The sequence below is a fragment of the Staurois parvus genome, unplaced genomic scaffold (genome assembly GCF_062004578.1).
Source record: "Staurois parvus isolate SC_StPar_1 unplaced genomic scaffold, SC_StPar_1.0 ptg000095l, whole genome shotgun sequence".
In the NCBI taxonomy this organism is placed as follows: domain Eukaryota; kingdom Metazoa; phylum Chordata; class Amphibia; order Anura; family Ranidae; genus Staurois; species Staurois parvus.
In genome coordinates this window covers 2,102,496-2,127,901 of record NW_028317891.1, presented here as the reverse complement: position 1 = coordinate 2,127,901, position 25,406 = coordinate 2,102,496, and positions in this window count along the sequence as shown.

Genomic DNA, 25,406 nt, shown 5'->3' with positions numbered 1-25,406 from the left:
TGTGAAAGGGTGGGGGACTGAGAACTCTGTTGTAAAAGTAAAGGGGACTGAGGGCTCTGATGTGAAAGGGAGGGGAACAGATGACTCTGGTGTGAAAGGGAGGGGGACTGGGACTGAGGACTGTGTTGTAAAAGGAAAGGGGACTCAGATGTGAAAGGGAGGGAGTCTGAGGACTCTGATGTGGAAGTGAGGGAGACTGAGGAATCTGTTGTGAAAGGGAAGGAGTCTGAGGACTCTGATGTAAAAAGGAGGACTGAGGACTCTGTTGTAAAAGGAAAGGGGATTGAGGACTCAGATGTGAAAAGGGGGGAGTCTGAGAACTCTGATGTGAAAGGGAGGGAAACTGAGAACTCTGATGGGAAAGGGAGAGGGGAGTGAGGACTCTGTTGTAAAAGGGAGGGGAACTGAGGACTCTGTTGTAAAAGGGAGGGGGATTGAGGACTCTGTTGTAAAACGGAGGGGAACTGAGGACTCTGTTGTAAAAGGGAGGGGGATTGAGGACACTGTTGTAAAAGGGAGGGGGACTGAGGACTCTGTTGTAAAAGGGAGAGGAACTGAGGACTCTGTTGTAAAAGGTAGGGGGATTGAGGACTCTGTTGTAAAGGGAGGGGAACTGAGGACTCTGATGTAAAAGGGAGAGGAACTGAGGACTCTGATGTGAAAGGGAGAGGGGAACTGAGGACTCTGTTGTAAAAGGAAGGGGGATGGGAACTGAGAACTCCAAGGAATGTAGCACGAGTTGAGAAACACTGGGATGGACTTCACAAGCAGAAAGCTACTCAGATCCTCAGTAGTGATTGGCCGGCTGTTAATTATGCAACACTACAGCATATCCAAACCTGGGAACAAAAAATGGAATGTATTGCAGCTTACAGTCATTGTATGAGGTGTCTGCATTAGTTTTCTTAGTTTAGCTTTTTTTTCCCTTCATTGTCAACTAGTCATGTTTCCTGTAAGGCATGGATTATACCTCTGCAGGTGCAATTGAGCGCCACCGTTCCCTCTCATTGCATGTGGTGCAGACTATTCATTTCAAAGGGCTGCTCTACGCTCGAGAAATGCAAAAAAGAAGTCCCTATTTTCCAAAAATGTGCTGCATGGATCCGCACGCATGCAGTTTGGCGTGCAGGAAAACACCCGCATTTGCTGATATATTAACGAAGATCTATGGCCGTTCCGCACATCTGCTAAAGGACACTGCGATCAACAGATCTCTTGCTGTTCTTGTAGAAAATGGTCTCAGTCTGCAAAAAAAAAGAAAACTAATGCAGCCACCACATCCAAGGACTGGTAAGCTGCAATATTATACATTTTTCTATTTGGGTTTAGATGCACTTGAAGCCCTCATCATACTTGACAAGGGATGTGCAGAAAGATTTCAGCAAAATTGATTTTGTAGCAAAATGGCATTGATTTGGATGTCTGTGAAATTTAACGGAAAGTCTCAGTTTCCCTCGTTTAGGTTCTTAAGGGAAGTTTGCTTGAAAAAATATCTACTTTTTATTTATACGTTGGTTTTTCCTTGAGAGTACACATGGGTGCAGGGGCGGACTGATCATTTGGAAACTCGGGCACTGCCCGAGGGCCCGGGGTCAGTAGGGGGCCCCATGAGATGCCACTGGTACCTTTTTCATAGGCTTTTTTGAGTTTGGGAAAGGACACAGGGGCCCCATGATAACCTATTGCCCGGGGGCCCCATGAGTTGTCAGTTCGCCCCTGCATGGGTGGTTTAGTTTCATTCATCGTGCTCTTTGTATTTGTGTTTTTATCCTTTTTGTGACTCGTGATTCTTACTTGCATAATGTTACATTTTTTTATTTCACTTTTTTTCCATGTTTTTCTTTCTGTGAAATTTTGAGGCTAATAAGGGGGAAGTTTTTGCCACAAGAACAGGTCCATGATAGAGGAAAGATCGTTGTTTTATAAGAAGTCATTAAAGCTGAACCCCAGGTACAAGAATTCTCATTAAAAGATGAATTCCAGGTATGGCAATATGGCGAGATAGTTTAGATATTTAGAGATTGACCTCTTCAAGAGATGGTCAGAGACTGGCTTCTACAAGGGATGGTAAGCAACTGGCCTCTTCAAGAGGTGATCAGAGACTGGCTACTACAAGTGATGGTCAGAGGCTGGCCTCACCAAGAAATGGTCAGAGATTGGACTCTTCATAAGATGGTTAGAGATAGGCCTCTTCAAGTGATGGTCAGAGACTGATCTCTTCCATAGATGGTCAGAGATTGGACTTATCATAAGATGGTTAGAGATAGGCCTCTTCAAGTGATGGTCAGAGACTGACCTCTTCATTAGATGGTTAGAGATTGGCCTCTTCAAGAGATGGTCGGAGACTAGCCTCTTCAGGAGATGGTTAGAGACTGGCTTCTTTAAGAGATGGTCAGAGACTATCCTCTACAAGAGATGATCAGAAACTGGCCTCTACAAGAGATGGTCATAGACTGGCTTCTTCAAGAGACAGTCAGAGAATGACCTCTCCAAGAGATGATCAGAGACTGGCTTCTTCAAGAGATGGCAAGAGACTGGCCTCTACAAGAGATGATCAGAGACTGGCTACTACAAGTGATGGTCAGAGGCTGGCCTCACCAAGAAATGGTCAGAGATTGGACTCTTCCTAAGATGGTTAGAGATAGGCCTCTTCAAGAGATAGTCAGAGATTGGCTTCTTCAAGTGATGGTCAGAGACTGACCTCTACAAGAGATGATCAGAGACTGATCTCTAGAAGAGATGATCAGAAACTGGCCTCTACAAGAGATAGTCAGAGACTGGCTTCTTCAAGAGATAGTCAGAGACCTGCCTCTTCAAGAGATAGTCAGAGAATGACCTCGTCTAGAGATGGTCAGAGACTGGCTTCTTCAAGAGATGGCCAGAGACTGACCTCTACAAGAGATGGCCAGAGACTGACCTCTAGAAGAGATGATCAGAAACTGGCCTCTACAGGAGATAGTCAGAGACTGGCCTCTACAGGAGATAGTCAGAGACTGGCCTCTTCAAGAGATAGTCAGAGACTGGCCTCTTCAAGAGATAGTCAGAGACTGGCCTCTTCAAGAGATAGTCAGAGACTGGCCTCTTCAAGAGATAGTCAGAGACTGGCCTCTTCAAGAGATAGTCAGAGACTAGCCTCTATGAGAGATGGTCAGAGACTAGCCTCTATGAGAGATGGTCAGAGACTGGCCCTCTACAAGAGATAGTCAGAGACTGGCCTCTACGAGAGATAGTCAGAGACTGGCCTCTACAAGAGATAGTCAGAGACTGGCCTCTACGAGAGATAGTCAGAGACTGGCCTCTACGAGAGATAGTCAGAGCCTGGCCTCTACGAGAGATGGTCAGAGACTGGCCTCTACGAGAGATGGTCAGAGACTGGCCTCTTCAGGAGATAGTCAGACTGGCCTCTACAAGAGATGGTCGGAGACTGGCCTCTACAAGAGATGGTCAGAGACTGGCCTCTACAAGAGATGGTCAGAGACTGGCCTCTACAAGAGATGGTCAGAGACTGGCCTCTACAAGAGATGGTCTGAGACTGGCCTCTACAAGAGATGGTCTGAGACTGGCCTCTACAAGAGATGGTCTGAGACTGGCCTCTACAAGAGATGGTCTGAGACTGGCCTCTACAAGAGATGGTCAGAGACTGGCCTCTACAAGAGATGGTCAGAGACTGGCCTCTACAAGAGATGGTCAGAGACTTGCCTCTTCAAGAGATAATCAGAGACTAGCCTCTTCAGAAGATAGTCCAAGACTAGCCTCTAAAAGAAATGGTTGGAGATTGGTCTCTTCAAGAGATGGGCAGAGACTGGCCCCTCCAAGAGATGGTCAGAGATTGGACTCCTCATACGATGGATATATTGGTCCAGCTTGGACCAATGTAAGTATATATGTGCCATACCTGTGGGATCTCTGTAGAAGCTGGAAGTCACTGTAGTAGGCAGTGATTAATACTAGAGATGAGCGAATCGAACCAGGCGAAGTGGAAATCGTTTCGAATTTCAGGAAAAATTCGATTCGCGTCGAATCCGAATATTTGCATACTTCGGGTGCGCGAATCGGATTTTTCCCGATCAGCCGGCAAAAGTGTCCCTGCAGAGAGCTCCGCTATTTCTGACAGTTCTCTGACAGTTCCTTCACATGTACAGCGGTTGAAACATTGTATCTATTTGTTTCCATTTAGGATACAGATGTTTTTATTCGGAAATAAATAGATACAATGTTTCAACCGCTGTAAATGTGAAGGAACTGTCAGAGAACTGTCAGAAATAGCGGAGCTCTCTGCAGATACACTTTTTGCTGTACTGGAATACTTCTTCTTTTCATTCTTCTTTTCATTCTTCTCATTCTTCTTTTCATTCTTCTTCTCATTCTTCTTTTCATTCTTCTTCTTCTTTTCATTCTTCTTTTCATTCTTCTCATTCTTCTTTTCTTCTTCATGAAAAGAAGAATGAGAAGAAGAATGAAAAGAAGAATGAGAAGAATGAAAAGAAGAATGAAAAGAAGAAGAAGAATGAAAAGAAGAATGAGAAGAAGAATGAAAAGAAGAATGAGAAGAAGAATGAGAAGAATTAAAAGAAGAATGAGAAGAATGAAAAGATGAAAAGAAGAAGAAGAAGAATGAAAAGAAGAAGAAGAATGAAAAGAAGAATGAAAAGAAGAAGAAGAAGAATCTTTTCATTCTTCTCATTCTTCTTTTCATTTTTCTTTTCATTCTTCTTCTTTTCATTCTTCTTCTTCTTTTCATTCTTCTTTTCATTCTTCTTCTTCTTCTTTTCATTCTTCTTCTTTTCATTCTTCTTTTCATTCTTCTTCTTCTTCTTTTCATTCTTCTCATTCTTCTTTTCATTCTTCTTCTTTTCATTCTTCTTCTTCTTTCCATTCTTCTTTTCATTCTTCTTCTTCTTCTTTTCATTCTTCTTCTTCTTCTTTTCATTCTTCTTCTTCTTTTCATTCTTCTTCTTCTTCTTTTCATTCTTCTTTTCATTCTTCTCATTCTTCTTTTCATTCTTCTTTTCATTCTTCTTCTCATTCTTCTTTTCATTCTTCTTCTTTTCATTTTCCTTTTCATTCTTCTCATTCTTCTTTTCTTCTTCATGAAAAGAAGAATGAGAAGAAGAATGAAAAGAAGAAGAAGAAGAATGAAAAGAAGAAGAAGAATGAGAAGAAGAATGAAAAGAAGAATGAAAAGAAGAATGAGAAGAATGAAAAGAAGAATGAGAAGAAGAATGAAAAGAAGAATGAGAAGAAGAATGAGAAGAATGAAAAGAAGAATGAGAAGAATGAAAAGAAGAATGAAAAGAAGAATGAAAAGAAGAAGAAGAAGAATGAAAAGAAGAAGAAGAATGAAAAGAAGAATGAAAAGAAGAAGAAGAAGAAGAATCTTTTCATTCTTCTCATTCTTCTTTTCATTCTTCTTCTTCTTCTTTTCATTCTTCTTCTTCTTTTCATTCTTCTTTTCATTCTTCTTCTTCTTCTTTTCATTCTTCTTCTTCTTTCCATTCTTCTTTTCATTCTTCTTCTTCTTCTTTTCATTCTTCTTCTTCTTCTTTTCATTCTTCTTTTCATTCTTCTTCTTCTTTTCATTCTTCTTCTTCTTCTTCTCATTCTTCTTTGCATTCTTCTCATTCTTCTTTTCATTCTTCTTTTCATTCTTCTTCTTCTTCTTTTCATTCTTCTTCTTCTTCTTTTCATTCTTCTTTTCATTCTTCTTCTTCTTTTCATTCTTCTTCTTCTTCTTTTCATTCTTCTTTTCATTCTTCTCATTCTTCTTTTCATTCTTCTTTTCATTCTTCTTCTTCTTCTTTTCATTCTTCTTCTTCTTCTTTTCATTCTTCTTCTTCTTTTCATTCTTCTTCTTCTTCTTTTCATTCTTCTCATTCTTCTTTTCATTCTTCTTTTCATTCTTTTTCTTCTTCTTCTTTTCATTCTTCTTCTTCTTCTTTTCATTCTTCTTTTCATTCTTCTTCTTCTTCTTTTCATTCTTCTTCTTCTTCTTTTCATTCTTCTTTTCATTCTTCTCATTCTTCTTCTCATTCTTCTTTTCATTCTTCTTCTCATTCTTCTTTTCATTCTTCTTCTTTTCATTCTTCTTTTCATTCTTCTCATTCTTCTTTTCTTCTTCATGAAAAGAAGAATGAGAAGAAGAATGAAAAGAAGAATGAAAAGAAGAATGAAAAGAAGAATGAGAAGAAGAATGAAAAGAAGAATGAAAAGAATGAGAAGAATGAAAAGAAGAATGAAAAGAAGAAGAAGAATGAAAAGAAGAATGAGAAGAAGAATGAAAAGAAGAATGAGAAGAATGAAAAGAAGAATGAGAAGAATGAAAAGAAGAATGAAAAGAAGAAGAAGAAGAAGAAGAATGAAAAGAAGAAGAAGAAGAATGAAAAGAAGAATGAAAAGAAGAAGAATGAAAAGAAGAATGAGAAGAAGAATGAAAAGAAGAATGAGAAGAATGAAAAGAAGAATGAAAAGAAGAAGAATGAAAAGAAGAATGAGAAGAAGAATGAAAAGAAGAATGAGAAGAAGAATGAGAAGAATGAAAAGAAGAATGAGAAGAATGAAAAGAAGAATGAAAAGAAGAAGAAGAAGAATGAAAAGAAGAAGAAGAATGAAAAGAAGAATGAAAAGAAGAAGAAGAATCTTTTCATTCTTCTCATTCTTCTTCTTTTCATTCTTCTTTTCATTCTTCTTCTTCTTCTTTCATTCTTCTTCTTCTTCTGAGGATGAGGATGAGGATGAAGTAGGATGAAAATAAGAAGAATTCCAAGCCGGCAAAAAGTGTATCTGCAGAGCTCCTCTAAGTGTATCTGTAGAATAGAGGAGCTCTACAGATACACTTTTTGCCGGCTTGGAATTCTTCTGATTTTCATCCTACTTCTTCTTCTTCTTCCTCTTCATCCTCATCCTCTTCTTCTTCTTCTGAGGATGAGGATGAAGAAGAAGAAGAAGAAGAAGTAGGATGAAAATAAGAAGAATTCCAAGCCGGCAAAAAGTGTATCTGCAGAGCTCCGCTAAGTGTATCTGCAGAGCTCCGCTAAGTGTATCTGCAGAGCTCAGCGGTTGAAACATTGTATCTATTTGTTTCCATTTATGGAAACAAATAGATACAATGTTTCAACTGCTGTAAATGTGAATGTCAGAGAACTGTCAGAAATAGAGGAGCTCTGCAGATACACTTAGCGGAGCTCTGCAGATACACTTTTTGCCGGTTTGGAATTCTTCTTATTTTCATCCTACTTCTTCTTCTTCTTCTTCATCCTCATCCTCAGAAGAAGAAGAAGAGGATGAGGATGAAGAAGAAGAAGAAGAAGAAGAAGTAGGATGAAAATAAGAAGAATTCCAAGCCGGCAAAAAGTGTATCTGCAGAGCTCCACTAAGTGTATCTGCAGAGCTCCGCTAAGAAATAGCGGAGCTCTGCAGATACACTTTTTGCCGGCTTGGAATTCTCCTTCTTCTCATCCTTCTTCTTCTTCTCATCCTTCTTCTTCTTCTCATCCTTCTCCTTCTTCTCATCCTTCTTCTTCTTCTCATCCTTCTTCTTCTTCTCATCCTTCTCCTTCTTCTCATCCTTCTTCTCATCCTTCTTCTTCTTCTCATCCTTCTTCTTCTTCTCATCCTTCTCCTTCTTCTCATCCTTCTCCTTCTTCTCATCCTTCTCCTTCTCATCCTTCTTCTTCTCATCCTTCTCCTTTTTCTCATCCTTCTTCTCATCCTTCTCCTTCTTCTCATCCTTCTCCTTCTTCTCATCCTTCTCCTTCTTCTCATCCTTCTCCTTCTCCTTCTTCTCATCCTTCTCCTTCTCCTTCTTCTCATCCTTCTCCTTCTCCTTCTTCTCATCCTTCTCCTTCTTCTCATCCTTCTCCTTCTCCTTCTCCTTCTCCTTCTTCTCATCCTTCTCCTTCTTCTCATCCTTCTCCTTCTTCTCATCCTTCTCCTTCTCCTTCTTCTCATCCTTCTCCTTCTCCTTCTTCTCATCCTTCTCCTTCTCCTTCCTCATCTCCAAGGGCATTTAAATTAAAGGTACAGTGTTCTGCACTAATTTAAAGGCTCTCTGAAGCCTAGAAAGCCTTTTTATAAGTTGAATTCGTAGCGAATAAATTCGCATCGAATCGAATTTCTTCCTCAAATTCGGCGCATCAGCCGAATCGAATTTTTGAATAATTCGCTCATCTCTAATTAATACCACTAGATTCCAGGTCCTGTGCTGAGCAGCTAGAGCACTGGAGGCCACCAGCTTGGAACTGGCACCATTCAGAGAACACTTTGCATTTTCTCAATGAATGCAAAGTGTTCTCTGATTGGATGAGGTTGAGACCTTGACTGCCTCACCTCTCCACCTTGTCCAATCAGAGAACACTTTGCACTCATTGAGAAAATGCAAAGTGTTCAGTGAATGGCACCTGTGCAGAGCAGGTGTCCTCCTGTAGGGAAGCCACTTGGCACAGGACCTGGAAGCTAAGGGAGATCACTGTAATAGCAGTGCCTGATACAGTAATTTCCAACTTCCATGGGGATCCCACAGGTTTAGCACATATGTACTTTTATTGGTTCATGCTGGACCAACGTAACTACAACTGTAGCACAGACCCAAGCTGGTCTCACCATTTGTCCCAGGCTCCATTCCAAATCAGGTGCTCAACAGCCAGGCACACAGTAGATCCTCAGTCTCTCCATGCAATAACCGGGCAGAAAATGTATTTTTAGGGTTTATTGCTCAAAGAACTTGGATAGGGTATAGGGTGAGCCTTGGCATACCCCAGAACTAATGCAAACTTTGGCTGAGGACGCTCTCTAGTAGCCGTTACCTTCTTCAGAGTGGACTTCTAGAGTAGGAGGATGTGAACATACAGCCAGGGGGATCCCACACAGGAAACAGCCCTGAGCCAATAGATCTGGAACAGTCTCTCAAAAAAGGGTCAGACAGCAACAATCTCTCTAGGACAGCAATGGGCAAACTACGGCCCGGCGGACCTTTTAATCCGGCCCGTGGAGCCTGATACTGTCAGGATGGCTGTCAGGATGTGTGTAGGCGGGGCAGCGTGACGAACGTGAGGGGAGCTAGGCTCCTCTCACAGTCCGCCCTGAAGACCGGAACGGCGCGGGAACACGGCGAGAGGAACACGCGGAGCAAAGATAAGTGAATTGACACAGGGGGGACTTGGCTTACTACTTGGGGGGGAATAATATGGGGGATGAATTAATATGGGGAATGAATTACTATAGGGGGGATGAATTACTATAGGGGGGATGAATTACTATATGGGGGATTAATTACTATGGGGGATGAATTACTATGGGGGATGAATTACTATATGGGGGATTAATTACTATGGGGGATGAATTACTATATGGGGGATTAATTACTATATGGGGGATGAATTACTATATGGGGGATGAATTACTATATGGGGATTAATTACTATGCTTACTATGGGGGAATATTACTATACTTACTATGGATGACACATACACATCATTCATCTACTCTTGGTCCGGCCCCCCGGGTCCAATATATGAACCCATTGCGGCCCTCAAGTCAAAATGTTTGCCCACCCCTGCTCTAGGATCTCTCTCTCTCTCAAACTCCTGGTCACTTTGTTCCTGTGTACATGGACGCCTCCTTCCAGTACCAGCCAGATCCCTGTACAGATCCTCAGCAGACTTCTTCTAGACTGTTCTTTCAGCCTTGACAGGCAAAACCAAGCTCTCCCTGAGCTGGGACTGCAATGAACCTCCTGCAGACTCCCAACTAGATGGCCCAGAAAGGCAAACTGCTCCTGCAGGCTGGGGTTCTCTCCACCAGGCAAAGGACTCTGCTGTTATAGGTCCCAGATATTTATGCACCCTTCAGCCCCCTGCTGGTCATCCTCTTAACCAGGGATTGTCTGAGGCTATATGAATATTCAGGCCAAGGTTCACCTCTTTCAGCCCACTATATTCAAGAACCTACTGGAATGCAGAGGGAAGTAATTGAGCCCGTAGCCAGAAGACCTACTACATTTACCAAATCCTAACAGCAACCTAATTAGGAGGGTGATACACAACATATGTAAAGTAGCCATACGAAATATGAAATTCAGCTTTAACCACTTGCCCTCCTGAGGATTTACCCCCCTTAATGACCACGCCTCTTTTTGCTACTCGGCGCTGCACTAATTCAACTGATAATTGCGCGGTCATGCAATGCTGCACCCAAATGAAATTTACATCCTTTTTTCACACAAATAGAGCTTTCTTTTGGTGGTATTTGATCACCTGTGCGCTTTTTATTTTTCACGCTATAAACAAAAAAAATAAAATATTTTGAAGAAAAACGATATATTTTACTTTTAGCTATAAAAAATATATAGTAAACTCAAAGTTGGTCATAAATTTAAGCCAAAATGTATTCTGCTCCATGTTTTTGGTAAAAAAAATCCCAATAAGTGTATATTGATTGCTTTGTGTGGAAGTTATAGCGTCTACAAACTATGGGAGAGATACTGCAATTTATGCCATGTTTCTGCTATACAGCGCTGCGCTAGTTTAACGGACAATTGCGCGGTCATGCAATACGGTACATAAATGAAATTTACATCCTTTTTTTCACACAAATTGAGCTTTCTTTTAGTGGTATTTGATCGCCTGTGTGTTTTTTATTTCTTGCGCTATAGAAAAAAAAAAGATGGCAATTTTGAGAAAAAAAGCAATATTTTGGACTTTTTGCTATAAAACATGTCCAGTAAAAAAAAATTTAAAAATCAAATTTCGTCATAAATTTTGGCCAAAATGTATTCTGTGACATGTCTTTGCTAAAAAAAAAACCCAATACGTGTAAATTAATTGGTTTACGTCAAAGTTATTGCGTTTACAAATGGCGGGAAAGATACTGGGATTATTAATTTTTTTTTTATACTAATAATGGCGGCGATCAGCGACTTATGGCGGGACTGCGGCAGACATTCTGACACTGGGGGGCAACTGACTTGGGGTCACTGACATCCCCAGTGACACCAATACAGTGATCAGTGCAAAAAAAAAACACTGACACTGTACTAATGGCACTGGGGAGGAAGGGGTTAACTTTTTTATTCACTGAAAGGGTTAACTGTGTGAGGGGAGTGTTTTCTAGGGGGCGGGGGGGTGTACTGCACGGGGACACGCTGATCGGGAGAGATAAACTCTTCTCTCCCGATCAGTGTGTCAGGAGCTGTCAGGGAACTGGGAGAAAGCAGAGCTACTGCAGCCCTGCTCTCTGTCAGTGATTGCGGCTAATCGGCGGGACACAGCCGGTAATGACCGGCTGTGACCCGGCGACTGACACCCGCGGCCGGGATCGGCGGTGCAGGTAGGGCAGCGGAGCGCTTCGTGCACGCCCCCTACCTGTTTTGCAAAAGCGCGTTTTAAAACGTGCTTTTGTCCAGCCGTGCCGCCCTGCCACCGTACTTCTACAGTGGCTGGGTGGCAAGTGGTTAATGTCATTTGTATGCCCTTTGTCTGTATTTATGTAGACTTCTGTTCTTTCAACCTTGGCAGGCAAAACCAAGCTCTCCCTGAGCTGGGACTGCAATGAACCTCCTGCAGACTCCCAACTAGATGGCCCAGAAAGGCAAACTGCTCTTCCAGGCTGGGGTTCTCTCCACCAGGCAAATGACTCTGCTGTTCTAGGTCCCAGATATTTATACACCCTTCAGCCCCCTGCTGGTCACCCTCTTGACCAGGGATTGTCTGAGGTTATATGAATATTGAGGCCAAGTTTCACCTCTTCCAGCCCACTATATTCAAGAACCTACTGGAATGCATTGGGAAGTAATTGAGCCCATAGCCAGAAGACCTACTACATTTACCAAATCCTAACAGCAACCTAACTAGGAGGGTGCTACACAACATATGTAAAGTAGCAATACCTGAAATTCAGCTTTAATGTCATTGTTATGCCCTTTGTCTGTATTTATGTAGACTTCTGTTCTTTCAGCCTTGACAGGCAAAACCAAGCTCTCCCTGAGCTGGGACTGCAATGAACCTCCTGCAGACTCCCAACTAGATGGCCCAGAAAGGCAAACTGCCCCTCCAGGCTGGGTCTCTCTCCACCAGGAAAAAGGACTCTGCTGTTCTTGGTCCCAGATATTTATGCACCCTTCAGCCCCCTGCTGGTCACCTTCTTGACCAAGGTTTTGTCTGAGGCTATATGAATATTCAGGCCAAGGTTCACCTCTTCCAGCCCACTATATTCAAGAACCTACTGGAATGCATTGGGAAGTAATTGAGCCCGTAGCCAGAAGACCTACTACATTTACCAAATACTAACAGCAACCTAACTAGGAGGGTGCTACACAACATATGTAAAGTAGCCATACCTGGAATTCAGCTTTGATGTCATTGTTATGCCCTTTGTCTGTATTTATGTAGACTTTAACACCATGGCCTCTACCCATCCTCCCTTTGCACAGAGCTTTGGACAATGTTGATGCCTTCCATATCCATTAAAGAATAACAGGCAGCCTTTGGTTTCATGGTGCAGTGGCAATGATATATAAACAGCGGGCCCAGGCGGCAGACAATTTATGCATAGTGCATAGAGTAATCCTGATAAACAATGCTCACTTGAATATATGAGCTCCATTTGGCACTTCCACGTTAAAATACCATTAAATACAGATGTTAATTAAGAAGGCCTTTCCGCTAATCCGGTTCAGTATATTTATATTCCCCTGCCTTTATATACTCTCTAAATACCATAGGTATTAGTAACGGAGGAAGAAGGGTGTAGGCAGGACGATAAAATCTCTGTCTTTGTATTCATGAACATGAGTTAATTTCATTCCCGCTCAAACCATTTTCAGGTTAAATCTCTCTTGTAAACATTAGCAAGCTGCTTTGTGAAAATACATCCTACACAAAACACGTCCCTCTTATAGAAGCAGAAACACACATCATCATCGTGCTCACCTCTGGTCGTGTGCCAAGATTTTAGGAAATGTTTAGAGGAATATATTCTGCAGGAGCACTTACACTGCACTTGTGGGGGTTTTTTTGTGTTTTGCACAGAGGCGAAGGGTGCAAGTCATTGGGGGGCCTTCCCTGATGTTCGGGGTGAGGGGTTTTGGCCTTTGGGTCTTTTGCCTCTCCCCATCTGGAGGAGTCATTTCTTCAGGAGAGGCCCTCACCAAGTACTTGGTGGACCAGCTTTGGTTTGTCTCCAAGGAGTGGGATCCAACCATACCCAGGCCCAGGCCGACCATGGTGTACCTTGATTCAGGAGCCTTGTGCCCCAGGAGGTTCAAGATTTGAGGTCCTTCTTTGGAAGACTGACCACAGCTATACCCTCTGTGCACTTTTTTGTGTGCTCTTATTTCAGTAGTCACTTTTTTCACAGAGGTTTGAGAAAGCACAGCACCAAGGAGCTTCAAAAAAATCTCAAGGACTTTTGGCTCAGATCAATCATAGTACCTGTTATCAGTTTTCAGGAACAGAACGCTGGTGCCTCTATCCAAGGGGGAAGAAGAATGATATACTTGAGCTCAAATCCCAGTAGCTTCTACATGTATATAATCTAGCAGATACTAAAGTGGTGTGACCACGTAGGCAATAGACACAAGTTGTAGGAGAGCCTCAAATCTCAGGTCTGGTCACTGATAATAGACACAAGTTGTAGGAGAGCCGCAAGTCTCAGGTCTGGTCACTGATAATAGACACAAGTTGTAGGAGAGCCGCAAGTCTCAGGTCTGGTCACTGGCAATAGGCACAAGTTGTAGGAGAGAGCTACAAGTCTCAGGTCTGGTCACTGATAATAGACACAAGTTGTAGGAGAGCCGCAAGTCTCAGGTCTGGTCACTGGCAATAGGCACAAGTTGTAGGAGAGCCGCAAGTCTCAGGTCTGGTCACTGGCAATAGGCACAAGTTGTAGGAGAGCCGCAAGTCTCAGGTCTGGTCACTGGCAATAGACACAAGTTGTAGGAGAGCCGCAAGTCTCAGGTCTGGTCACTGGCAATAGGCACAAGTTGTAGGAGAGAGCTACAAGTCTCAGGTCTGGTCACTGATAATAGACACAAGTTGTAGGAGAGCCGCAAGTCTCAGGTCTGGTCACTGGCAATAGGCACAAGTTGTAGGAGAGCCGCAAGTCTCAGGTCTGGTCACTGGCAATAGGCACAAGCTGTAGGAGAGCCGCAAGTCTCAGGTCTGGTCACTGGCAATAGACACAAGCTGTAGGAGAGCCGCAAGTCTCAGGTCTGGTCACTGGCAATAGGCACAAGCTGTAGGAGAGCCGCAAGTCTCAGGTCTGGTCACTGGCAATAGGCACAAGTTGTAGGAGAGAGCTACAAGTCTCAGGTCTGGTCACTGATAATAGACACAAGTTGTAGGAGAGCCGCAAGTCTCAGGTCTGGTCACTGGCAATAGGCACAAGTTGTAAGAGAGCCGCAAGTCTCAGGTCTGGTCACTGGCAATAGGCACAAGTTGTAGGAGAGAGCTACAAGTCTCAGGTCTGGTCACTGATAATAGACACAAGTTGTAGGAGAGCCGCAAGTCTCAGGTCTGGTCACTGGCAATAGGCACAAGTTGTAGGAGAGCCGCAAGTCTCAGTTCTGGTCACTGGCAATAGGCACAAGCTGTAGGAGAGCCGCAAGTCTCAGGTCTGGTCACTGGCAATAGGCACAAGTTGTAGGAGAGAGCTACAAGTCTCAGGTCTGGTCACTGATAATAGACACAAGTTGTAGGAGAGCCGCAAGTCTCAGGTCTGGTCACTGGCAATAGGCACAAGTTGTAGGAGAGCCGCAAGTCTCAGGTCTGGTCACTGGCAATAGGCACAAGCTGTAGGAGAGCCGCAAGTCTCAGGTCTGGTCACTGGCAATAGACACAAGCTGTAGGAGAGCCGCAAGTCTCAGGTCTGGTCACTGGCAATAGACACAAGCTGTAGGAGAGCCGCAAGTCTCAGGTCTGGTCACTGGCAATAGGCACAAGCTGTAGGAGAGCCGCAAGTCTCAGGTATGGTCACTGGCAATAGGCACAAGCTGTAGGAGAGCCGCAAGTCTCAGGTCTGGTCACTGGCAATAGGCACAAGTTGTAGGAGAGCCGCAAGTCTCAGGTCTGGTCACTGGCAATAGACACAAGCTGTAGGAGAGCCGCAAGTCTCAGGTCTGGTCACTGGCAATAGGCACAAGCTGTAGGAGAGCCGCAAGTCTCAGGTCTGGTCACTGGCAATAGGCACAAGTTGTAGGAGAGAGCTACAAGTCTCAGGTCTGGTCACTGATAATAGACACAAGTTGTAGGAGAGCCGCAAGTCTCAGGTCTGGTCACTGGCAATAGGCACAAGTTGTAGGAGAGCCGCAAGTCTCAGGTCTGGTCACTGGCAATAGGCACAAGCTGTAGGAGAGCCGCAAGTCTCAGGTCTGGTCACTGGCAATAGACACAAGCTGTAGGAGAGCCGCAAGTCTCAGGTCTGGTCACTGGCAATAGACACAAGCTGTAGGAGAGCCGCAAGTCTCAGGTCTGGTCACTGGCAATAGGCACAAGCTGTAGGAGAGCCGCAAGTCTCAGGTATGGTCACTGGCAATAGGCACAAGCTGTAGGAGAGCCGCAAGTCTCAGGTCTGGTCACTGGCAATAGGCACAAGTTGTAGGAGAGCCGCAAGTCTCAGGTCTGGTCACTGGCAATAGACACAAGCTGTAGGAGAGCCGCAAGTCTCAGGTCTGGTCACTGGCAATAGACACAAGCTGTAGGAGAGCCGCAAGTCTCAGGCCTGGTCACTGGCAATAGACACAAGCTGTAGGAGAGCCGCAAGTCTCAGGCCTGGTCACTGGCAATAGACACAAGCTGTAGGAGAGCCGCAAGTCTCAGGCCTGGTCACTGGCAATAGACACAAGCTGTAGGAGAGCCGCAAGGCTCAGGCCTGGTCACTGGCAATAGACACAAGTTGTAGGAGAGAGCTACAAGTCTCAGGTCTGGTCACTGGCAATAGACACAAGCTGTAGGAGAGCCGCAAGTCTCAGGCCTGGTCACTGGCAATAGACACAAGCTGTAGGAGAGCCGCAAGTCTCAGGCCTGGTCACTGGCAATAGACACAAGCTGTAGGAGAGCCGCAAGTCTCAGGCCTGGTCACTGGCAATAGACACAAGCTGTAGGAGAGCCGCAAGTCTCAGGCCTGGTCACTGGCAATAGACACAAGCTGTAGGAGAGCCGCAAGTCTCAGGCCTGGTCACTGGCAATAGACACAAGCTGTAGGAGAGCCGCAAGTCTCAGGCCTGGTCACTGGCAATAGACACAAGTTGTAGGAGAGCTACAAGTCAATGAACCCTATCCAAGAAGGGGTGCGAGTTAGTAATTCCTGAATTATTAAGTTGGGTGCAGGGATCCTTCTCCTGGGTTGAATCTGGCCTGTTTCAATAAGCTTGTCCTTGGTTGTAGGCAGCCTCTCCCTAGGCACTATTGCCTTTCTGGTAGTGATGAGGCTGCATCTGGTGTCTGTTCAGGGGCTGGGAGGCACAAGGAGATCCCGGTGTACCCCTAGGGGTGGTGTCCCAGGGGTGCCAGAAAAACACTATGGGTTTGGGACCCCACCGAGTTTCACTGGCATTTGATGATTTGTCACTTATTGCTTTTTTTTTGCACTCACCTTTTTGGCAGACCATATGGTCTTATGGTGGAGAAAGTTCCATAGTGGTTGAAAGGCCTGCTTTGTGTTTGCCACCCTTTATTTATTTTTCACCTATTTAATGCACTGCACATGTTTGTTTTTTTATATACAGAGACGAAGGGTGAGGTTTTTCGAGGCATACACTAATGTCAGGAGGAGGATCTGTGGCCTTTGGATGTTTTTCCTTCTCCAACTGGTGGGGGGGGGGGTTCTCTTCAGGAGAGGCCACATCAAGTACTTGCAGGACCAGCTTCAACAGGTCCCTTAGGCTACGTTCACACTAGCGTTATGTGCAGGTGGCAGAGAGGCGTTTGGGAAGCGTTTTTACCGCTTCCCAAACGCCTCGGACAATTGTGCACATTGCAGCACATGGTGCTGTTCTAACGGGAGCGTTAGCGTTGCATCATGGCAAATCGGACGCCTCTGGTCGAGTCAGGAGGCGTTGAAGCCTCCTATTCTAGTCTATGGTGCCGCTCCGCAAACGCCCGGGCCGGAGATGCGGTTGTGGGGCGTTTGCGGAGCGGTAACACCATTTAAACTTCATTATAGACGTTTGTGGGGTGTTTGTAACACTCGGGCAACGCCTAGCAACCACCGCTAAACCGGCGTTTGCGGAGCGTTTGCCTACACCGGGGCGTTTGGCAAGCGTTGGTAAAACAGTCAAGTGTGAACGAGCCCTAAGAGGCAGGGACCTTCTGGCTTCTACTTAGGTTGACCAGAGTATCTTGTCCCTGTTAGGTGCTTTGCACCCAGGGCCGTGGATAAGGGGGTACCACCAGTCCTCTTGTACAGGACCCAAGCCAGCAGGGGGGCCCAAGCAGCTGGGTAAATCATATATGAATGGGGAGGGTGATCGGCACGGCAGGGGGGCAAATACTGGAACTGATCCCCTGTATCTCCGATCCTCGCCGGCTTCTCTCCCTCCACGCAGGGGATCGGTTCCAGTAATTGCCCCCCCCCCCCCATTGTGCTGATCACCCTCCCTGTGCACCATATATTTCCCCCTGCTGCTCAGTCCACCCTGTGTGTCCCCCACCCCCGCAGTGCTGCCAGCTTACCCACGAGCAGCTGCAAGCACTCAATAGGATCCTTCAGGACGGTGAGTGGAGGAAGGGTCTGGTAAATATGTCACTTTTACCAGGTCCAGGGGTGGACTGACAACTCATGGGGCCCCGGGCAATAGGGGATCATGTGGCCCCCGTGTCCTTACCCAAACTCAAAAAAGCCTATAAAAAAGGTACCAGGAACATCTCATGGGGCCCTCTACTGACCCCGGGTCCTCGGGCAGTGCCCGAGTTTCCAAATGGTCAGTTCGCCCCTGGTTCTGACATATACCGCAACGCTGTACAGAGAACACTGAGCCAGTCACATCAGTCTCTGTACCAGAGGAGCTTACACTCTAATGTCACCCCACAGTCACACACTATTATACATTTATATAGCTCTGACATATACTGCAGTGCTGTACAGAGAACACTGAGCCAGTCACATCAGTCTCTGCACCAGGGAAGCTTACACTCTAATCCCCCCCCCCCCCCACAGTCCCTCAGTCCCTAGTGGTAACCTAAGGCCAAAGCATCCCCATTACTCTGGTCCAGGAAGACCAGACAGTAATCCTTTCCCATTACAAGTTGTGATTTGGCAGGTATAGGTGCCTACTCCATGCACATCAATGTAAAAGTAATAATCAGGCTTGCCTGCAAACAAAGATTGAACAGGTGGTATGCTCTCCCATTCTCCCCGGGGTTGCAGAGGAATCGCGCTCGCCGTTTTGCTCTCTCTGCGGAGGTTAATTGTATAGTGGCGTCACACATTGTTGCAGCTTGACCTCTATATGACATATATATATATATTGGTAGATATATTTCTCTCTGCCAGCAGTGAAAAGGCTGTAGGTTTGACTCATTTAGCACATCTGTTTGTTGTGTGTAAAAGCTTCTCTCTTTAAGTGTAAACTGTAAAAAGAATGGTGTGCGTGGGCGTTCTGTACATTTATTGCAATGTATGCCTTGAGATTTTCCTGGCAGCGGGGAATGTATTTTATAGCATTAGGCTTACACTGTGTCAGATTCTTCCATTCAAAATAACACCGCGGTTATTTTCCAGAATTCAACAGATATAAACACGTACAACGGGAGGACTAGGTGGGATCATCAGCACTTAAATGAAATCCCGGTATATGGAGCTTTTACAATAGCATAGTTACATAGGTTGAAAAAGGACTTGGAGCTATAAATCTGCAACGTATAATAAACGCACCTGTACCCAGATAATGGACAGTAATGTATTCTCATATACGAAACAAATGGAATGCAAACTGTAGCCTCCCTAGCAGGGGCGGACTGACAACTCATGGGGCCCCCGGCAATAGGAGATCATGGAGCCCTTGTGTCCTTGCCCAAACTCAAAAAAGCCTATGAAAAAGGTACCAGGGGCATCTCATGGGGCCCCCTACTGACCCCGGGCCCTCGGGCAGTGCCCATGTTTCCAAATGGTCAGTCCACCCCTGCTCCCTAGCAGTCTGATTATGTCCATATCTCTGTGCTCAAAGCGGTACATTTTTTTGCATGGAAATATGTATTTTTTTATTGTAGACCTGTAATTCTTAGGAATAACTCACTGAAATCTGTCCGAACAAGAGTCTAGTAAACATCCCGGGTAGGATAAAATTTGAAACACGAAATCATAAATTATAATTTAATAAATAATCATTTAAAATAATAATATAATAATAATAAATGTAATTCAATAATATAATCAAACCAAAAACACTGAAATTTGAAATATAGCGCCAAGTTCGCACATCGCTGAGCAAAGTCGCAGAATCGTTTTCAGTGTCTGATGAGGAATTTCCCCCACCAATCATTATCACTGAATTCTGCAAGTGGTTCTGATTTACTATCGCTGTTCTCTAGCCGGTCTAAAACCGCGTCTGACCTAAAGGGACGCTTTTTGGACGCCATGGACAATTCTCAGTTTCCAGGCAGAAAGAACAGTAAAAATGCAGGCAGGGCGCCGGACAAAGCACTCGGGACAAAATGTATGTGAAATGGTTTGATACAGGAATGTTATACTATGTGATTTTAGTGGATTTAGTGAATGTCACTTTTATAACTTTCAAATTTCCCGCCAGTTCCGCCCCCCGTACGTCCCGATGTCGCAGGGAACGGAACCCAGAAGACAGATGCCGGAATCCGCCGGAGGACATTGCAGGGGACACTGCAGGGGGGAGCGAAAGACGAGGTAAGTGCAGAAGAGCAACGCTGAAGGGTATTCCCGAGCAGGGGCGGACTGAGAACTCATGGAGCCCCCGGGCAATAGGGATCATGGGGCCCCTGTGTCCTTGCCCAAACTCAAAAAAGCCTATGAAAAAGGTACCAGGGGCATCTCATGGGGCCCCCTACTGATCCCGGGCCCTCGGGCAGTGCCCGAGTTTCCAAATGGTCAATCCGCCCCTGCTCCCGAGTGTAGCTCGGGGTTACTGCTTGTGGTGCTGAAACTTTACCCCAAGCTACACTCGGGAATACCGCCAGAGGGGTTAAAGCAACCCTTCACTGACCTCTCTAGCTGCATGTATTGAGAAGTAATTCATCCTCAATGATCACAGAAGAGACACTGAGGGTAGATTCACAATTGGTTGAGTAGGACTGCATTGGGAACTATTCCAGCACAGTCACACTGCAAGACAAGGCAACATGCTCATGCTGTCTCCTACCTGGAGTAATAGGAAAGAAGGAGCTCCCAATGTCCAAAAGAATGTAAGTTTGGTGGTAGATTAACTTCTTACCCTCCACCCTATAGCAGAACTACTGCTGCAGGGCTGCACAAAATCACGTATGTATATGTTATTTGAATTTCCAGGTAGGGGACGCCCTCGGGGACAACCTACCCACGCCACCATTGGCGGCTTCCATTCAGAATAAATTTGTGGTTATTTTCCAGAACTCAACAGATATAAACACGTACAGCGAGAGGACTAGGTCAGATCTTTGGCACTTAAATACATTTCCAGATAGAGGGCGCCCTACCCGCGCCACCATTGGCGGCTACAGATGTCGATCATCGGGTCCTGGCTGGAGATTCTCTGCCAGCACCCGGCGATCACCTAGGAACAGTGACAGGGGAGAGACCTGTGTGTAAACAACTCTCCTGCCAGCAGTTACATGCTGCTGTGTATTTCTCTGCATAGCAGCATGTCTCCCTAGTAAAACACACCCAGCACATAGTTAACCCTTTGATTGCCACAGATGTTAACCCCTTCCTGCCCAGTGTCATTAGTACAGTGTCAGTGCTTTTTATTAACACTGATCACTGTATTGGTGTCACTGGGGATGTCAGTGAAAGTTAGTCAGCTCCCGCTCCCCAGTGTCAGAAAGCCTGCCGCAGTCCCACTATAAGTCGTTGATTGCCGCCATTACTAGTATAAAAAAAAATGTAAATTCCAGTATATATGCCGCCATTTGTAGACGCTATAACTTTCATGTAAACCAATTATTTACACGTATTGGGATTTCTTTTTAGCAAAGGCATGGAGCAGAATACATTTTGGTCTAAATTTATGATGAAATTTGATTTTTCAAAATTTTTTACTGGACATGTTTAACCATTAGCCGCCCGGCCAATGGCCGTTTGGCGGCTTCAGATGTGCCTCTTCATTCCGGGTGCACGCCATTTGGCGTGCTCCCGCACATGCGCCGTTTGCGGTAATGCAGAGCGGCGCAGCAGCGGGATCTGTCACGGGCCGTGCACCTTGGACACGGCCGATGACAGATCCGAGTACCGGCTCCCGTTGCTGGTACCATGTGACCTGCTGTGACCAATGACAGCACGTCACATGACAGTTGTATACAATGGATGGCTTCATTCATGATGCCATCCATTGTATACTAGTGCCTAGCTGTGAATGGTCACAGCTAATCACATGCACATGTCATGTGATTAGCTGTGACCAAATCACAGCTAAGCACAAAAAAAAAAAAAAAAAGCTGAATGAATCGATTTCATTCAGGTAAATGCTTGCTTATAGCAAAGTAATTCTTTGCTATAAGCAAATTGTGTAAAAAAAAAAAAAATACTGATCACTTCCCCAAAGTAGTACAGTGTTACTATGGTAACATTGTACTACTTTGGTCATAGTAAAATATGAAAAAAAAATCTTAAAAAAAATTAAAAAAAATGTAATAAAAAATTAAATATAATAAAAAAATTAAAAAAAATTAAAAAATAATATATATATATATATATTTTTTTCATACTGTCACCAGTCAGTGTCCCTGTTAACCGCCATGCCAGTTATATGATGACGCTGTACTGCACTGGTGACAGTATGTAAAAAAAAAAAAGTGAAAATAATTTTTTTAATTTTTTCATTTTCCGAAAAATTGTGACATAAAAATACAACTTCAAAAAACTCGCCATGCCTCTTATGAAGTACGTCGGACTGTCTACTCTGCAAAAAGGGGTCATTTGTGGGATATCTGTACTGTCCTGACATTTGGGGGATATCTGTACTGTCCTGACATTTGGGGGATATCTGTACTGTCCTGACATTTGGGGGATATCTGTACTGTCCTGACATTTGGGGATATCTGTACTGTCCTGACATTTGGGAGATATCTGTACTGTTCTGACATTTGGGGGATATCTGTACTGTTCTGACATTTGGGGGATATCTGTCCTGTCCTGACATTTGGGGGATATCTGTACTGTTCTGACATTTGGGGGATATCTGTACTGTTCTGACATTTGGGGGATATCTGTACTGTTCTGACATTTGGGGGATATCTGTACTGTTCTGACATTCTTGGACCTCATGAAATTAGATTGGCTGTCAGTACTTCAGGATTGATCAATATTCAGATCTATACCATAGTTTGTGAACTCTATAACTTTCCTACAAACTAAAGAATACATCCTAATTTGGGTTATTTTCACCAAAGACATGTAGCAGAATACATCTCGGCCTAAATTTATGAAGAACAATTATTTATTTGTAAACTTTTATAACAGAAACAAAGAAAAATGTGGTTTTTTTTCAAAATTTTTGGTCTTTTTTTGTTAATTTAGCAAAAAATAAAAACCCCAGCGGTGATTAAATACCACCAAAAGAAAGCTCTAGTTGTGTGAAGAAAATGATAAAATTTTAGTTTGGGTACAGTGTTGTATGACCGCGCAATTGTCATTCAAAGTGTGAGAGCGCTGAAACCTGAAAAATGGCCTGGGCAGGAAGGTGTAAAATTGCACGGTATTGAAATGGTTAATAGCAAAAAGTCAAAAATATTGTTTGTTTTTTTAAAAAAATGTTTTTGTTTATAACGCAAAAAATAAACGCAGAGGTGATCATATACCACCAAAAGAAATCTATTTGTGGGGGAAAAGGACATAAATTTCATTTTGATGCAGTGTTGCATGACCGCGCAATTGTCAGTTAAGGTAACGCAGCGCTGTATCGCAAAAAATGGCTTGGTCAAGAAGGGGGGTAAATCCTCTGGAGGGCGAGGGGTTATGAGGCGTTTATTGAGAATAGCAACAAGTACATCAAATATACACTCACCGGCCACTTTATTAGGTACACCTTTTCAATGGCTTGGTAACACAAACTGTCGTCAGTCCAGGTAAGAGCTGTGAAACCCACAGATATACCAATATATTGCTAACACCCATGGGTGTGCTACATGTGTACTGTGGGAGACCAGATATAGTGAATGCAGGGTCCGGGGAGACCAGATATAGTGAATGCAGGGTCCGGGGAGACCGGATATAGTGAATGCAGGGTCCGGGGAGACCGGATATAGTGAATGCAGGGTCTGGGGAGACCGGATATAGTGAATGCAGGGTCCGGGGAGACCGGATATAGTGAATGCAGGGTCCGGGGAGACCGGATATAGTGAATGCAGGGTCCGGGGAGACCGGATATAGTGAATGCAGGGTCCGGGGAGACCGGATATAGTGAATGCAGGGTCCGGGGAGACCGGATATAGTGAATGCAGGGTCCGGGGTGACCGGATATAGTGAATGCAGGGTGCGGGGAGACCGGATATAGTGAATGCAGGGTCCGGGGAGTCCGGATATAGTGAATGCAGGGTCCGGGGAGACCGGATATAGTGAATGCAGGGTCCGGGGAGACCGGATATAGTGAATGCAGGGTCCGGGGAGACCGGATATAGTGAATGCAGGGACCGGGGAGACCGGATATAGTGAATGCAGGGTCCGGGGAGACCGGATATAGTGAATGCAGGGTCCGGGGTGACCGGATATAGTGAATGCAGGGTGCGGGGAGACCGGATATAGTGAATGCAGGGTCCGGGGAGACCGGATATAGTGAATGCAGGGTCCAGGGAGACCGGATATAGTGAATGCAGGGTCCGGGGAGACCGGATATAGTGAATGCAGGGTCCGGGCAGAGCGGATATAGTGAATGCAGGGTCCGGGGAGACCGGATATAGTGAATGCAGGGTCCGGGGAGACCGGATATAGTGAATGCAGGGTCCGGGGAGACCGGATATAGTGAATGCAGAGTCCGGGGAGACCGGATATAGTGAATGCAGGGTCCGGGGAGACCGGATATAGTGAATGCAGAGTCCGGGGAGACCGGATATAGTGAAAGCAGGGTCCGGGGAGACCGGATATAGTGAATGCAGAATCCAGAGAGACCAGATATAGTGAATGCAGGGTGCGGGGAGACCGGATATAGTGAATGCAGGGTGCGGGGAGACCAGATATAGTGAATGCAGGGTCCGGGGAGACCAGATATAGTGAATGCAGGGTCCGGGGAGACCAGATATAATGAATGCAGGGTCCGGGGAGACCAGATATAGTGAATGCAGGGTCCGGGGAGACCGGATATAGTGAATGCAGGGTCCGGGGAGACCAGATATAGTGAATGCAGGGTCCGGGCAGAGCGGATATAGTGAATGCAGGGTCCGGGGAGACTGGATATAGTGAACGCAGGGTCCGGGGAGAACAGATATTGTGAATGCAGGGTCCAGGGAGACCGGATATAGTGAATGCAGGGTCCGGGGAGACCAGATATAGTGAATGCAGGGTCCGGGGAGACCGGATATAGTGAAAGCAGGGTCCGGGGAGACCGGATATAGTGAAAGCAGGGTCCGGGGAGACCGGATATAGTGAATGCAGAATCCAGGGAGACCGGATATAGTGAAAGCAGGGTCCGGGGAGAGCGGATATAGTGAATGCAGGGTCCGGGGAGACCGGATATAGTGAATGCAGGGTCCGGGGAGAGCGGATATAGTGAATGCAGGGTCCGGGGAGACCGGATATAGTGAATGCAGAATCCAGGGAGACCAGATATAGTGAAAGCAGAATCCAGGGAGACCGGATATAGTGAAAGCAGGGTTTAGGAACACTTTAAGCTTTGGCAATAAAACTTGAAAGCTCATTTTGCACTCTCCAGCTTTATTAAATAAACCCCTTTGCTCTGGACTGAGACAAGTACACACTACAGAGGGATATGCTTTGTTGATATTTTCATGTCTGAGGTTTACAACCACCTTAATTATTTGACAGTTTTGGAATGACAGCGACTTTATATGGAAATGGAAAGGTCCATACAAGGTAGAAGAAAATATTACAACTGAAAAAAATAACTTACATAACATCACATCATAAAATCTGTTTTAGGTAAATAAGATAATAAGATATTTATATCATGTGATACAAACAATTAAACAAAATGTTTCAAAAACATTAAATTAAGGCAGAACTTCACCCAAAAGGGGAAGTTCCACTCTTCCTCCTCCTCCCCCCTCTCCTACCATATTTGGAATATATTGTTTTGAGG